Genomic DNA, 18,351 nt, shown 5'->3' on the forward strand with positions numbered 1-18,351 from the left:
ATGTAATAGGAACCCAAAAAGGGTACATACCATACAGGAATTTTTTAACAATGCCTATAATAATTTCTCATGTCCTTGCAAATCAACATCTGGTCTTTCCATTTCTGTTAGATTTGTTTCATCAGTGAATTAAAGAACCTTTCTCTCCCTCTCAAATAGTAAGAGCATTTTACTCTAGACATGTCATGAAGACCAGTCCTAGACTTATCTTTCCTAATTGGTAACCATTTGACATATCACTGAGACTAAATGGTTGAAAAATGGACTTACATATACAATTATCTTTCCTAATTGGTAACCATTTGACATATCACTGAGACTAAATGGTTGAAAAATGGACTTACATATACAAAGTCTGAGATGTCCATTTCCCAAAATATTCCCCTTTCTCTGAGGTATAATAACATTGGAGTTAGTATATATAAGTTGAGGGGGTGTGGGGGGGCTTGCCCTTGACATTGAGGGTGCCGGGGGACTTTCCTCTCTGCAAAAAAAAAAAAAGTTTAAAGGAGAAGGATGTTTTAGATTCATTCTTCTCCGGGATTTTCAGTCTTTTTTCTGTATACTGGAACTTGGCTTTTCAAGTGCTGATATTTCAGTAGGGAGCTTTCATAATCCCCTTTGTAAAAGTTCCAAAATTCAAGGTGTTAACCTTTGAAACCATTTTCCTCTCATCTTCTCCTAAGCTTTCTTAGTGACCTTACATCTAAAATCTACATATCCCTGTTCATTCAAAGCACCAACAGTTTTTTAAGATTGTGTGTGTTGAGATAACTCTTTCAATTTACTGCTCTGCCCTCTGGGTTATCTATAGCACCATTTTTTGTCAAAAATGCCTAGCTCCTGTTCTGCAGGCTTCTAGGTATCCATATGTTGCCATACATAGATGGTTTCTTGATTCAAGCTACTTCTGCTCAAAAAACTCCTCAGGACCTGCACTCCACAACCAGTCTCTTTTCTAACAAGGAATTACTTTGAAATCCAAGAAAAGCACATTTGTACCCATTCAGAGTCTGGTGTTTCTAAGGTTTTTTCTGGATACCATCAGCATGATGGCTTTCCTTCCTCCAGAATGAGTCCAGTTTTTGACAGCCTACTTCTTATCCTTGCCATATCTTCAAATGACCTAATCAAGAGAGATTTTGAGAGCAGTAGGGTTTATGGCATTCAGTATCTAAATTAACCCATTATCCAGACTGTACAAAAGGAAGATACAGTGGCATCACAAATCAATTTTGGCCTTACACTGCCATCCTCTGTCTTTCCTCTCAAGCATTTCATTTAGATGTAACTTTTTTAATGATTCATTCAGATGAAACTCAATGTAGGGTTTGTTTTTCTTGCTCCATTCTGCCAGCAAAAAATGTCAACAGATACATCAGATCTTTCATTGGGTGCTTGATCAAAATGCATTGACATTTAGGGAGTCTAGTATAAACAAGACAGAAGCAAACATATAAGCATCAAAGAGATGAACAATCTCATCCTTGTCTGTCAGGCTCTTCTTTACCTGTCAAATGTAGGACTTCATATTCTAACAGACAGTACTACATTCATGTGATAGATCAACAAACAAGTGGGAATAAAGTCTTACACCCTTTGTTGACTTATGATAGCCTGGGGGTTTGCAATTTATCAAAAGCTTTTTTTCTCTAGGCTGTTTCCATCCCCTTGGAATAAAATGTAATCTTAAACTACTTAAACAGATCCAGGACAGACCCTCAATAATGGATGCTGAATCAAGAGATATTCCATTAAATTGTCCATTAAAGGGGAGCTCCTCAGATTGATCTTATTTCTTTCACTTAGAAAGCAACTACTTTTATTCAGAGTTTCATACAAGGAAGCTTGGAAAATGTATGCCTTCTCTTTCACATGAAAAGGGAACTCCTGTATGCCTTTCCACTCATCCCAAAGATCCTTCTGAAGGTTCAGAAAGAGAATCCAGCAATGTTATTAGTGACTCCTTTTTGGTCCAGACAGCATTGGGTCTCCCTTCTTTTTCACCTATCCAAGAGCAGTCAACAGTTTCAAAGTTACAGGGTCTCGTGTAGCTATCTATTATACTCTTTCATAATGACGAGTTAACTACAGAACTAACCCTTCTTTTTTTTGCTAAAAGTTAAGACTAGACTCTCTCTAAATCAGCCCATCTATCTTCATGCATTTTTTTCAAATCTTCAAAATAAAGGGGTAGGGGATTGCTAATTTACCAAGAGTTCATAGGTAAATACTAGGTAATCTGTCTTAAGACTACTACATGTCTAATCAGTCACCAAAGATGAGAAATCTTTCAACTTGTACCTGTGAGGTAAACACCTTAACCACTAGGCCAACCCACTACCCCCTAGTGTTATCTGCTTCAGGTTAATAGCCTACAGGAGAATTGAGTTGAGATTCAGAGCTTCTGTCTGCAGAAAGTACTTCAGAAGAGGACTCATTCTTCTGTTTGCAGGCAGTTCAGAGTCTACCTGGATAAGACAAAGACAATCAGAAAATCTGACCATATCTTTATTTCTTATGAAGGAAATAAGTTAGGCTTTCTAATCTCTAAACAGACCATTTCAAGGTGACTATCCATTTCTGTTTCCTTCTGCTATTCCTTTCATGGAAACTAGCACATATGTCCAAACCTACACCAAAGTACTATATGAGCATTTATATAGCTGCATGGAATCAGGAATACCCAACAGGGCAAAATCCTCCTCCTCAAGGAAGAGTAAACCTGTCTGGTGGACATCTGCAATAAACAAACTCTATAATAAAAAGAAAAAAATTGCTTTCCAGGACCAAGAAGGATTAGGCGCATAATTGGAAGCAATCTCTTCTTAGCCTGAACAAGCAAATAAGAGCACTAGTGAAATCCTCCAAAGCAAACTTTGAGTCCAAACTGGCTACATCTACTAAAGACAGTCATAAGGCCTTCTTCACATATGTCTGCAATCTCAAAGAAAGCACCCAGATCTGCTCAGAACTGGTGGTCAAGGACACCACATACACAAATGCCATAGATATTGCCAATCTGCTGGCAGACATGTTCAGTGAAATCTTCATCCCTATGCCCCCATCAGTAAATCAGGACATCCCCAGCACCTGCACCCCTCCCCTAATCTCTAGGGAGAAAGTCATCACTGCTCTCTCAAAGGCAAAAAATACAGCATCCATGAGATCCGATAACATCCCAGGCTGCATCCTACATGAACTCAGGCAGGAACTTGCAGCACCATTAGGCACTCTATCCAACCAAAGCCTGAGTACTGGTTTCATCCCAGCCAAGTGGAGGATAGCCACTGTCATCCTTCTGCACAAAAGTGGAGCATCCACTGATCCAGGAAATTATAGACCCATCAGCTAACTAGCTTGATCTGCAAGGCCATGGAGCAGATTATCATGGACCTTATTAACAAGGACATTGGCAACCTCCAAATACTCGATCCCACAGAGTTTGGTTTCATAAAGGGAAGGTCATGCCTGTTAAATTTGGATGACAACTTCTTTGAGACAGTCACCAAAGGCATGGACGAGGGAAAGACAGTGCACATCCCCTACTCTGACCTGGCCAAAGCCTTTGATACTATTCCCCACTCAGGTATAATAGATAAACTCTCTAAAATAGACATCAATCCATATGTTACAAGATGGGTAGCAAACTGGTTCACTGATAGAACCCACCTAGTCAAAATAGGGGAAGCCACCTCAAGCAGTAGACCCGTAATGAGCGTTGTACCACATGGATTGATCTTGGGGCCTCTATTGTTTGGGATATACTTTTCTGAGGTGCAGGCCAAAACCAGTGGGCTGACCAAGTTTGCAGATGACTGTAATCTGTGTGTTGTCATCAATTCCCCTAGTGATGTGGACATCTTCCAGGAGGGTCTCACGCAAACAAATGACTGGTGCCAGAAACATGGCCACAAACCGAATGCTAAAAAAGGCATCATCATCTCCTTTTGGGAGAGTGACGTCCTCACAAATGATCACATTAACAATAAGGTCGAAAGCCGAAAGTGTGATGAGAGACTTGGGGACACAGGTGGACAGTGGTCTCACCTTCGATAATCACATCACCACAACAGTCAGGAAATCCTTCTACATGGCATACCTCATCACTAAGGGCTTTTCATCCAGAAAAAAAGAGGTCATTGTCCTACTGTACTCATCCCTCATTAGACCCATTATAGAGTACAACACCCCATTTGGTATGTAGCTCACAAGACAGCTGGAAAGGCCGCAGAAATACCTCACTAAATGAATCACAGGCTTAAAGCAGATGCCCTATGCTGACTATCTAAAAAAACTCCAGCTATACTCTGTGGCATATTGTCTACTCAGAGGTGATCTCTGCTTAACGTACAAGGCCATGTCAAACCCTGAGCTGTTGGACATGCTCCACTTAAAGAAATCCCAATGCCTCAGAGCTACACGCTCCAGGGATCTAAACCTTGTTATCACAATGAACAAAACATATTGGAGGGATAGGTTCCTGGCACAAAGTCTCCCCATACTCTGGAATAGACTGCCCATACCTGTGAAGCAGAGCGCCTCCTTGGCCTCTTCAAAAAGAACCCTGATGATTGGATGGGAGATAGGAAATTCACCCCGGGGATCATGTTAGTCGCCTTGCTAGACAGGGGTCCAGGGAAGTAAATATTGTGGGAAGAAATATCCAGGGAATTGTTATGGCTAGGCTTGTATAGGCCCTAGGGCTGTTAGCCTAGTACCAACCTATGAGCCTAAGCATGCAATCAGTCCTGAGGGAGTTGAGCATCCAGGTTGATAGCAAACTGACTTTTGACCACCATATTGCCTCCATTGTATGGAAAGCTTTCTACATGGCCCACCTCACTGATAAGGGTATCTCATCCAGGGACAAGGTGGTCATAACATCACTGTATTATTCCCTTATAAGACCCATTATTGAGTACAATGCCCCTTTTGGCATGTACCTCACAAAGCACATGCAGCAGCTGGAGAGACCATAGAGATTCCTCACCAGGAGACTCCAGGGCCTCAAACATGTACCCTACACAGATAGGCTAAAGGTCCTGTTCCTCTACTCAGTCTCCTACAGACTCCTCAGAGATGACCTCTGTCTAGCATACAAAGCAATCTCAGACCCCACCTTGATAAGACTGCTGCATATTCGCAAGTCAAGCTCCACTTGAGTAACCCACAAATGTGACCTCAACCTGGTCTTTGACATCAATAGGACTTTTTGGCAGACGGATTTGTGTCCCAGAGACTCTCCCTTTTGTGGAATAGACTCCCTGTCCACGTCAAGCAGAGTACCTCATTAACCCTTTTTAAGCATAACCTGGATAACTGGATAGGGAACAGAAAATACAGCCCTGGGATTCCACCTGTGTCCCTGCTGGACAGTGGCATCAGGTGCTGACTTGTTGGAACATGGACTAAATTCTCAGCTAGGCTTGTAAGGGCCTCAGGGCTAATAGCCTAGTAACTTCCTATGTTCCTATGGTAAAGTAATTCAAGGTCAGGTCAAAGTACATTCTACCAGAGTTGAGGCATCTTCTGGCACCTTTTCAGTCATCAGATTTCTAAATCCATTCTGGAAGCAGATGGCTAGTCCTCTAGTCACATGTTCACAAATAGATGCTTTTTCCATAGCCAGAGCAATTTTAATGGTTATTGAACTTGAGTTCTGTTCCTCAAGCATGTGCCCTTTTAACCTAAATGCTTTGGGAAAAATCTCATAAGTCATCAGTACTACAACAGTGATCTAATAATCAACATAGTAGTTGCCATAACAGTACGAGTTTGTATAGATCACTGTTGCAGTCTATGTACCCACCATCATTCACCAGACTTTTCTTCTCTTTTATCCATGGTTGAGGTGGCTATGCCAGTACTGATGACAGAATATAAAAATTAGTTGCTATACTGGATAAAATAAGTCATCTTTACTCTGTCACTGTAACAGTAAATCTCTCCATAGAGGATTATGATTAAGTTTCTGAGCATAACCAGTCTCAGGTGGTGTTTTTTGACATCTATGTTGTGAACACAAAGTAATTTGTTAAGAAAGAAGAAATCCAGTCCTAATTCTTTGTGGTACATGGAACTTTGGCTGCTCTGATTTGCTACTAATCATCATCACCATCATCATCCCCCTTTTTCTCCATTTTCTACATGTGGTTATGGTGTCATAACTGTCTCCATTTCTCTCAATTCAATGCCACTCACCTACCTTTGACAGTCATGCCTGATTGATAGAGGTCTTCTCTTACACAGTCCATTCATATGTTTGCTGGATGCCCTCATTTACTCATGCCTTCTTCCTACCTGCTCTAAATCTTCTTCATTAGATTGTCTTATGTTTTCCTGCACATGTACCTGAACCACCATAATCTGCTCTGTATGACCTTCTCTGCAATTGATGCTTATTGGGCTTCTGCACTGATGTTATCCTACCACCCACCACCATCACCATTCTCCAGCACTTCTATCACCTCTAGCTTCCAAAATTGTTCAGCTCTTACTGCCAAGGTTTCTGTACCATATAACAGTGCTGGTTGCACCATTGTTTTGCACACCTTACTTTTCAGTTTCTTTGGCATTTATCTGTCATACATTGACACCCTGTGCCATTTGGCTGCTGCCCCTCTGATTCTACCTTTGAACTTCACACTCACACTTCCCTTCTCCTCAACTGAAGCTGTTAATCTAGTCCACTATTTCCCTTTCTATCTCAATTCTCAGCTTTTTCTGTTTTTCCCCATTTGCCGCCATTACAACTGTCTTATTTGTACTCAGTTTTATCCCATGTGTCTTCAGTTTTGCATTTCATTCTGTTATCATTTGCTGAAGTTCTTGTTCCGAGTCTGCCTGTATTGCCACATCTACCTACAGCAACTTTGTTAATCTATCCCTTCCGACCATTTTGCTAATGTAGTCCACCTGCTGTATAAACAACAGTAGTTGCAGAGCTGAACTTTGATGCACTAACACTCACAATGGGACCCCCTCTGTGGGACAGAACACTGTACTTGTTTCATTTGTTTCTTGTGCATAGCCTGCACTGATTCTACCAATGTTTCTGGGACTTTGAACTATCACAGAACTGCTTTGGGACCTTCTCATATGCTTTCTCCAGATCTAAGAATGACCAATTGGATGCTTTCCTCATTTCTAGCTTCTTCTCAACTATCTGTCTTACTGCAAACATTGGGCTGGTTGTACTGCATCCACATCTGAATGTGAACTGCTCATCTCCAATATTATTTTCTACTACTCTGCATATTCATTATCAATCACTCACTCCAGAACTTTAGTGCAACGTGACAGGAGTTTGATATCTATGTAATGCCCACACTTGTGAATGTCTCCTTTACTTTTGTTCATTGGTATTTTGACTCATTCTCCAATCAACTGGGATGCACCTTTTTCTCTCCATAGTGCTATACGTAACCCCTAGAGGCATTTCTTTCCTAAGTCACACAGTATCTTGACCATATCTGCCATGATGTCATCCGAGCTGGCTGCTTTTCCTGACTTCATTTTCCTTACTGCTGTTTTTGCTTTTTCTAGGGTGTCTCTTCATATTTCATTGTAGGCTGTGTCTGTACCAGTACAGCTTCTGTAGGTTCTTATTCATTCAGAAACTGCTGGAAGTACTCCTTCCGTCTGCCTCTGATGTCCTGTGGACTGGTGAACATGTTGCTGATATCCCTTATGAAGAGTGTCCAGTGACCATCTTTATCTTTGTCTTACAACCTGCTAGAGTTTCTTTGTTCCATCTGCTAAGTCACTTTCCGAAGCTGGTAGAGTGCATCTGATGCTTTGTTCTTTGCAACAGATCTTAGCCTCTTTGTTAACCAACCGGTATTCCTTCTTAATCTGGTCCATCTTTTCTATCTCCCACTTTTTCCTGCACTCCTTTCTTTTGATGACGTCTTGAACTTCTGCATTCCACTGCGAGCTTTCCTTATGCACCTTATCTTCTTACCTAGCTGTGTAACATATATACTCTATTCTCTTCACACATACTATTTTGAGATGGTGCCATTCTTCTTCAACTCTGTCTATTTCCTCTTCTTCCTGTGGTGCTGAATCCCTGAGTATTTCCTTGAACATTTGTGCTTTCTCTCCTGTCAACTTCCAGGTCTTCAGCCTAGTCTCTGTTGACCATAGAGCCTTATCTGACTACCACTTGCAGCTGATTGTGGCAACCAGTAGTTTATGCTCTGTGCTGACTGTTTCACTGAGGATGACATTGCAGTCACTGTTTGTATCCCAATGCCCTTTTCTTGCCAGCAAGAAGTCTACTCGAGTTATATGCTTAACACCCTTGTATGTGGTCTTGTGACTGTTTATCTTGCTGAGCCATGTGTAGGCCACCTTGACGCCATTTGCCAGACAGAAGTTTAGGTTCCTAGAAGGTTACTAGGCTAATGGCCCTTACAAGCCTAGCCATATTTATCCTGGGTTGCCACAGTTGTCAGTGGTTAGGTGAATAAAGTTTGCAGAGGTAAGGGTCTTCTTCTTCTTCTTTTGGTTTTTCTTGGTTAGGGGTTGCAACAGCGGATCATCTGTCTGCGCATGATTGGCAGTGGAGTTTTACAGTGTTGAGTTGCCAGCCCAGCACCCAACCTTCCATAGAAGGCACACACACATGCACACACTCACAACTAGGGCCAATTTAGAGTGTCCAATCCACCTACTGCATGTCTTTGGGATGTGGGAGGAAACCGGAGCACCAGGAGGAAACCCACATGATCACAGGGAGGACATGCAGACTCAGTACATAAGGCACCCCAGCTGAGAATCGAACCAGAGAACCTCTTGCTGTGAGGTGGCAATGCTAACCGCTGCACCACCGCGGCCACCCTGCAGAGGTAAGGGTCTGTGGTAGTTAAAACAGACTTACTGTGTCCAGGAGGGATGTGGGCATCACCCATCCATTGATCCATTTGAAGAGGGTGATTGAGGAGCTCTGGTTCACATGAATTGGAAGCTTGTTCCAGAGAAGTGTCAGTCTCTAGAAGATGTATCTATCTCTCCAGCATGACCAGTTTATGTTAGAGCCTAGGCTAATATCCCTGGAGTGGGTTTCCCTCATGCAGTTTGATTTATGAATATATAGCATTTCTATTACAGCTGGGGCAGACACTGCCCTGTAAGCCAGGCACAGGTCAACCCTTAGCAACCTGTCAGAGACAGAATACAGTGATAGGAATTTGTCTTTCCATGTAAGACATCTTTTGTGTACCCTGCAATTTCTTGGTGAGAAACCTCTGTGGTCTCTCCAGTTGTTGCAGGTATCTGGTGAGGTATATGTAAAAGGATGCATTGTACTGAATTATTGGTCTGATGAGGGCTGAGTATAATGGAATTATAACATCTTTAGATCTAGATGTGATGACTTTCGTTATAAGATGTGCCACATAAAAGGATTTCCTTACTATTGTGGATACATGGTGGTCAAAGTTCAGATTGCTGTCAACCTGAGTACCCAGATAATGTACCACTGGGCTAACACTTAAGGGGGTACTATCTATTATGTAATTAGCAGGGATGTCAGCTTTCCCAAAGGGAATAATAATACATTTTTTGTATTTAGCTTTAATCCATGGCTTTGGTACTAATCATTTGTTTATGTTAACCCTGTCTATAGTATGTTAACATCATTGGGGGTTCAATGATTGCTCCCAATTTGAGCAGGCCATCCAAGTTTGCCTGGACTTCTGAGAAATAAATTCCAAACAGTAAGGGGCCAGCACGGAACCCTGTGGTACACCACTGGTGACTGGTCTTTTGATAGAGGTAAAGTTACCCACTTTGACAATATGTGTCCTGTCTAGGAGTCAATAGGCTACCCATCTTGTATTGTAGGGGTTATTTCCAAATAACGATGAATTCACAATTGGGAGAGTTTCTTTATAATACCTGAGAGGCGATTTTGTCAAATGCCTTGGCTATGTCAAGATAGATAGTAGGCACTGTTTTTCCCACATCCAGGGCCTTGGTGACTTTCTCAAAGAAGTCAACCATGTTTAATAGGCGTGATCTACCTTAAATGAATCCGAACTGGGTTGGGTCTAGAGTTTGGAGATTACCAATCTCTTTGTTAATAAGGTCCCTAATTATTCTTTCTATGAGGCTAGTCAATCTTATGGGTCTATACTTCCCAGGGTTGGTTGATGGCCCCCTTTGTGCAGAGGGATTACTGTTGCTGTCCTCCATTCCACTGCAATGTAGTCAGTTTGTAAGCTGAAATCAAACAGGGATTCAAGTGAGTCTGCTAGGTCATGCTTTAAGTTGTTTAAAACGGCAACCTGGGATGTTGTCTGGTCCCATTGATGCTGTGTTTATGGCCTTGAAGAGTGCCAAGATAACCTGCTGTCAAGATAATAGGCTGAGGAATGGTGGCAGGTATACTTTGGGGGATGACTGAAGGGGACTGGGGAGGGTGAAGTTTGCTCCAAACCTGTCAGATAGCAGCTTGACTATTACCACTGCTTGACTATGAATGGTGTCATCCACAACCAGTTCAGCACATATCAAGGTATTCCATTTTAGATGTCAGACATAATTAAAAAATGCCTTGTGATTATCCTTAGCTAGGGAGGTTATTTTTGCTTCATAATTAGCTTTGGAGGACTTGACAAGATCTCTAATTTGTTTGTTTAAGCTAAAGATGTTTTTTTTTCCTCTTCTGAGCCAGTTCCCTCTTGTTCTTGCACATTAGTTTCCTTCTCTTGTTGTATAGCCTGTTTATACTAGGTGTCCACCAGAGTGGCTTGTTTTTTTGGCAAGACCTGGTTTTAATCTGGGCAGGTATAGCCAATTCTATACAACTGCTTAAGTGGTTATACAGGGCATTGGTGCACACCTCTGCATAGGAGTCCATGTTATCTGCCTTTGAGGGAGCTTTGAAACTTCTTATACCATCACTTAGTAGGATGTAATTTTATTTTTGAAAAATTCTTAAGCATTTTGAGCTTGATGAGATATGTGGTCTTATAATTACATCAAATGCGACTGATTTATGGTTCGATCTTACCAGGAAGGAAATCACATGGGGTGTTGGGGGGGTGAAGTGCTCTCACATGTTAGTGAGTACTATGTCCAGGACATTTGAGCCTCCTATGGGTGTGCTGACTAGCTATTTCAGAGCATTTGCACTGATAAAGTTCAAGAACCTCTGAGTTAGCATGTTTGTGGTTATGTACGTTTCCCAGTTGATGGTATGACAATTAAAATCACCCATGAGTAAGGTGCTAAGCTGTATGGTAAGTGACTCCAGTAAGTTCAGGTATGTGGTATGTTTTTCCTGTTTCATGGTGGAGGACTCATCGCTAGCTATGATGTGGTAGGTGCTTTGCCTGTAGTTAATTGATCATGGAGTATCTCAAGAGTGTCATACTTTTTGACCATTCTGTAGGTGTACTTATCATTAATGAAGATGGATACACTCCCTCCCTTGATTCTTTCATGCTCAGTTTGTGGTCTGAATGTATGGAAGGCATTGTAGCCCTGCACGGCCAGGGTGCTTTCCGTGCCTTTGAACCATGTCTTGGTGACTGCACAGATGTTAGCATCTTCCAAAATGAGTAGTGCTTCCAGTGACAGCAGTTTCTTTTTTAGAATTCTAACATTAAGCAGCAGTATCTTGAGTTTATCTAGACAATATTTTGTTATGTTTGGAGGTTGGTTATTTTGACACTACCTAAAAAAGGAACAATAGGGTTGGCTAATGCCTTTGCCAGTATCCGAAAGCCTAGATGAGACAGGTGCAGACCATTTCTGGCAAAGCAGCATGGCCTGTTGACTATTTATTTATTTATTTTATTTATTTTACATTTGTTAACCGGGCTGGTCTAGCTGACAATATCCGTCCTGCTTTCAGTAGAGAAAAACTCCAATACAAAATGGAAGTACATACAAAATGGAACAAAATTCAAAAAATACAAAATTCAAAGTAAGATTATAGATTACATATGCAGGCATGAAATGACATAGATGTTATATAAGACAAGGACAGACACAGGGTTATACACACAAAACATTGGTTTTGTTATATTATATTAAAATGGACTGATAGATCTGGAAAAATAGACTAAGGAAAGGGAGAAAGGAGAAGAGAGATTATAAATTAAGGAAATGTTATAGGAATAGTACTAGGGAGGTATGAGATATGTAGTTAGTGAAGGTATGATATGTAGGCATATCATTACCTATAGAGATATTCTTTAAGGTTAAACTGATTGGCAATTTTAGTAGTTAGTAGGTTGTTGGTCTTGGGTTTTGTGGCTCTCCATTTATCCCAGGCTTGGTCACGGTGTTGATTTTTTTGATTTAGTAGTCACTAGTTAGCCAGCAAAGTGCGGTTTTGTCTCTAATTTGTCTATTGTGGGGCATGTGAGTCCAAAGTATAATGTGTCATTGAAGTGTAACACATTGTCTTCAGAAGTGAGTGAGAAGAGTTTTATGGTCCAGCAGGGCAGTGGGATTTCAAAGCAGAAAATAGAAATACAAAATTTTTTTGTTTTTATACAGTCTATATAGGGGGGTTAGAAGTAGGCATTTATTATAAGATGTCTTCCCATGCTGACAGATACTGGATCCCCTCAGACTGAGACCAGAAGCTATGCCAGTTGTTAAAGTAAATCATTTTTTTGTTTGTGTTATGGCATCATCTTTGGAGAAGGTAGAAAATTGGTTAAGGCTAGGCTTATACCTGCCTATGACACATAATATGAGAGTTCAGTCCTTCCTATCTGCATATAGTGCAATGAGGTATCTCTCAAGTCATTCAGGCCCACATGGACTATGATGGAGTCATACCAGTACTTGGGGTTGAGTGACTTGAGTGCTTGAGTGACTTGACAGATCCTGGCACCTGACAGGAAGCTAACCGTAACCCATTCCTTATCCAACCTGGTAAGGGGAACATCTGTGTGTGTCACAATAGTCACCTATGACCAATACATTAGGTTTTGTGGTATTACGCCTCAAGGGCTTATTTGTTGAGACACTGGGATATGTGTTGTTATGTGTTGTGGTTGTTTTTTTGCATTATGTGTGTCAGTGGTTTCTGTTGGGAGGCATCTGATCTTTTGGTAAGTTATTAATGAGTACTTCTGCATAGGTGGCTTTATGTGTCATGTCTTTATTTAGTGTGGGAAGGGTATGTGTTTGCTGACAACCTGTTTGGCATTCGATTTGTCCTCATGTGAGAGTGTTGCCTTCAATTTCATAGTGTAACTATATCTCACATAAAGTATGCATTTGTTTCTGGAGTAAGTAGTTGTCACTATACATGAGAAAATTGCTACATTGCCTTAGGATGCCCATGTAGATCAGGCTGGCCAGCTGCATGATGGGAAACTGTCCGTCCATGACAGCAGGCTCTTACTGTATGTTTTATTAGGGAGGGGAATGGGTTAAGTTGTCAGGACTGTGCTGGTAGCACCGAGACTAAAAGATAGACCTATACTTTGTGTAGACGAAGGTTGATCAGTAAGGCAGTGCTGCTTAGTGAGCAGCAGAAAAGCTTGGAAGTATTTCACTGACAGCTCTTTAGGGAAAAACTGTGCTTCTAGACTTTTGCATCTACCAGGGCACTGTTAACTGCCACTGCGTGAAGAGCAGCACCACACAAACATGAGACCTATACACAAGCAAAGAAGAATAAGTGTTAGGCTAGTTACCAATCAGGAAAGCACAACTTAAGCCTTCCACCCGCAATCCCCAACTCAGACAGGTTAGATCAGCACACTTCTGCCACAAGGGTGCAGGAAAAACACCTTCTTAATATAGAATAGCTGGTTTGGAGCCCATGTGTAACAAGACCACACAAACTAGAATGATCTGTTCTTCTTTATTCCTGTTGCCCCACCCATGTGGACCCAGGCAGTTCTCATATCCTGTTTTGTCTGTACTAATATGTGAATTCAGGTCCCCCATTATCAACACCAGTTCATGTTGCCTTGCTTCATTTAGTAGGTCCTGCAACTGCAGATGAATGTTCATTTCCTCTGTAGGGCATAGGCTTAGATTATGAATAGTGCATTATCCTTAAACTGGAGACTGAGTAATATCATCAGAATTAGTGACAGATTCATAGCAATGTCTTCTAAAGCCTCTACCTCATCACAGTTCCCACAGCATTTCTTGTCTATCATCACGGAGTAGCAGACTCTGGATCCTAAGCCAGCTGGCTTTGCTCCACTGCCCTTCTTGTCTCTGGGATACAGAGGATGTCCATCTTCCTCCTTACCATCATGTCACCCACTTTCAAGCTGCATTCTATTATTGAACCTGTATATATAGTAACTATGCTTACTTTGTGATGGCTGGTTGATTGGTTTTACATCCAGCTTTTTGCTCAACAGAACTATCCCAGGTAACCTAGGCAGGGATATGGACACCAGCCAGTTAGCCTGTAGCTTACTGACCCAGGGCTGCTGGACTTTATAGTTGGCACACACTGACCAGTAAGGGCACACAGACCTCTCCCATCATTAGCATGGGGCAGCAGGTACTGAATTTGTAGATGAACACTGAAATATAAGTTGTTTGCCAGAAGGGAACTCTTCATTATTTGCAAATTTCTTCAAAGGGGAATTATTCGGATGATGACTTTTACTTCTGCAGAGATTGTGCATATTGAATGATATTGGTGGATTGTAATGACAGACGTTTGAGTGGCCTTTTATGGTTGAAATTTTCTGAAATGAGTAGTTTTGTCATTATTGGTTCAAGCATTTTGCTTCACTGCTTACTGGAAAAATATTGAAAACTACAAATTTAAAACACATTCTAACAAGTGATGCTGTATTATACCAGGAATATAATTTAATACAATCAGGAAAGTGAATCAATGAACACATGCATGTATACATGGTCAAAATGTATGTGCAAGGAGCCTATGCTTTGAAAACAATCCAAAGGTAAATTTAATCTATTGCTGGCCAGATGCATTTTCTTTGAAAGTGAGATTCAATGCCATTTCAACGAATGGGAGATTCAAGAGCAGAGAAGTTTACTGTTCATGCTAAGTGTGTCTTCATTGTGAGACTGTATTGTTTTGTTTAGCAAATGGCTATCAGTGTTTGTGTCATAAAATGTGAAATAAAAGTTTTAAATGAAATACCTATAATCACTGTAGAGATAAATAAGAAAATTGTATGAACACTGAGAGGTTTGAACAGAGTTTATGGTACATGGGGGAAAATTAACCAATTATACCATGACCCCCCATTAATATTCCAAAACGTGCACGCTGATTGGCCAGCGTGCACGTTGTAAATCGACTTATACTAATGGAAAAAGGTCCGGTCGCCCGGACTTTTTCCATTAGTATAAGTCTTTTTTTTAAAACACTGTCTCGCTATGTTAAAAGAGTTTAACATAGCGACACAGGTTTAAAAAAAGCAACGGAGATCTCCGTTGCTTTTTTTAAAGCTGTCTCACTATGTTAAACTCCTTTAACATAATGACACAGTGTGTAAAAAGCAACGGAGATCTTGCTTTCTCCGTTGCTTTTTTTTAAACCTGTCTCGCTATGTTAAATGGGTTTAACATAGCGAGACAGCTTTAAAATAAGCAACGGAGATCTCCGTTGCTTATTTTAAAGCTGTCTCGCTATGTTAAACCCATTTAACATAGCGAAACAGAAAAAAAGCAACGGAGATCTTGCTTTCTCCGTTGCTTTTGGCCACAGCTCTGATGTACTGCGTAGGCATGCACAGTACATCAGAACTGCCGCGGATGCTAGGCAGCTGCAGAAGGGCAGCAAAGAGGCATTATACAATGCCATTATTTAAGAAAAGTAATTGTTTCTTTTCTTAAATAATGTCATAGTATAATAGCAATAACCCACGCCTGGGTGTGGGTAATGCGGGATTTACCCACGGTTGTCTTTGTTTGGTCCCTCGGGCTTCGCCCTCTGGACCAAACCACGCCAACCATGGGTAAATCCTGCATTACCCACACCCAGGCGTGGGTTATTGCTATAGTACTGGAACACTGGAATGGTGGTGGTGGTGGTGGGGGGGGATCCATACATGTGTGGACTGAATGCAGCTCTTATAAAGCCCCAAATTGGTAAAGGTACTATACTGAAATAACCTCTACACATTGTTCAGCATCCTGAATGCATTCCTGGCTTTATTCAGTCTGCTTTTTTTAAACACAAAACTTCTTTTTTGAATTATCACTTATGACATAGGCAATAATGCATTTATATAAATGAAAACAAACAATATTGACATTTTCAGTTGCAAACACGATACATCACATATAATCTTCTATACAGTCATTGTCCATCTAACATTACATAGCTCATTCAATTCCTACTTCCCTTAACCATCCTCCAAAACATTCCTCATGTATTGTTCCCACAGTTCCCACTTTTTCTTTGTAATTTACACCAACCCTTTTCTAAAGATCCTACTTCATCTCTGTTACTCTAGTCACAACTTCTAGTAGGGCCGGTTTAGAGTTTGATTTCCATTTTCTAGTAATTACTGTTTTGGAAACCACTAGAATTAAACTCAGCAAGGCCTTACTATGTCTAGGCAATTCTGATTCTGTATCACAGCTCAAAAAATTAATTTTCTTATTTGCGCAAAGTTGCTCACTCAGTACTTCTGACTGAGTAGTCTGCAGGGAATATTTAAAGTCTGCCAGTTCATTACACTCCCAAAAAACATGTACCAAATTTCCTCTTTCTTCCCCATCACACCTCTAACATTTGCAGTTTACCTGAGAAAAAATGTTTGGATCTGCTTGGTGTATAAAATACCTATGCATTTACTTCCAAGCAAAGATTCTTGCATGTTTGGCAGCATTGCATATATCCCGCCATTGATTTTGTGAATTGCTTCCTATAGTTATCATGCAATATTTTATATGCCATAATAATTATCCTTTTTTAACAGCAGATTCTGTTTTAGATTGTACTAAACATTCTACCAGTGTTGTTGTTTCACTTAGGATCCCCGTATTTCTTTCTCTTTGCCTATACACTGATATTATTCCTTGATAGGGAAGGCAATCTCTAGCCTGCAGTCCAAATGTATTATTGGTCTCTTCCCATTCTATTACCTTTCCCTCTCTAATTATTTGCAACCAGTTTGTTAGTTCCTTTTGCTGGTTTTCTCCAGTGAACTCCAGACCATTCTTGCCTATTCTCTGTATACCTAATTGCAGTCATCCTTACAGGAAGAATCTTTCTCCATTCCCTTGTTGGCTTAGTTCTTAGAATACTTTCTGCTACCTTATGAATACAATGTTTTGTATTATTATTCTCCTTAGAGATCTGCATTCAAAATCACAGTCTCTCCTTATTTCCTGAGCTTCTTCCACTTTGTATTTTAGCTTTCTGTTTCTGCTATATATAGGAGCCTTAAATGTGTAGTTCTGAAATATACCTTCAAATTAGGTAATCTCAAACCACCTTGCTCTTTTGGAAGGATCAATTTATCCCACTTGACTTTTGCCATCTTACCCACCCAGATAAAATTTCTCAACTCTTTATTAAATGCTGTAACTTCTCTGTTTAATAAAAATATGTCTGACTTGTGTATAAAACTAAAGGGACTGAAATTATTTTTACTTCTTATATCTTACTATCCATATCCATAAAACAGAGCTTCTGGTTCAGTTTTTGTATTATCTTTTGTTTAGTCTATTCACACTTACCCTTAGCTGCCATAATAGTCTCCTTTTTAACCCATGCTCCTAAGCTCTTCATTTTATCATGTCACCACAAATATGAGTATTGCTGAACCAGTTCATGAATAGGTACATAGTTTATAGCTGCTGCCTTTTTTATTTTAATTCATTTTGTATCCCAAAAAGACATGAAACTGTCTCATAATGTTCCACAGCATTGAAATATGCTTTTCTGGTTTTATCAGGTTCAAAATAATATCATCTGCAAATAAAGCCAACTTTTCTTGATTACCATACCAGTTATATTCTTGAATTTCAAGTCCCTTATTTTCTTTGCCAATGCTTCTAACCATAATGCAAATAACAAAGGTGCATGAGGAGACCCCTGTCTGATTCCTCTGTTGAAACAGAACTTATCAGAGAACCCCGCCACTTTAATTTTCACCTCAGATCACTCATATATCCTCCTAATTAACCTTATTATTGTTGTGTCAGGTAATTTAAATGTTTCCATTGCCCTACTCATAAAATCCCAGGTTACAATGTCAAATGTTTTCTCTGCATCAAGACCCACCAACAAAAGTGATATTTTGTTACATTATGCTTCCCTCTGGATCATCATGGTTTTGCTAATGTTATCAAATATTTGCCATCCCTCCACAAAAATCACCCTGATGCATATCTATCAATTTTGGCATCACCTTTGCC

Source organism: Protopterus annectens, chromosome 2.part1 (assembly GCF_019279795.1).
Source record: "Protopterus annectens isolate FY-2018-M chromosome 2.part1, PAN1.0, whole genome shotgun sequence".
Classification (NCBI taxonomy): Eukaryota; Metazoa; Chordata; order Ceratodontiformes; family Protopteridae; genus Protopterus; species Protopterus annectens.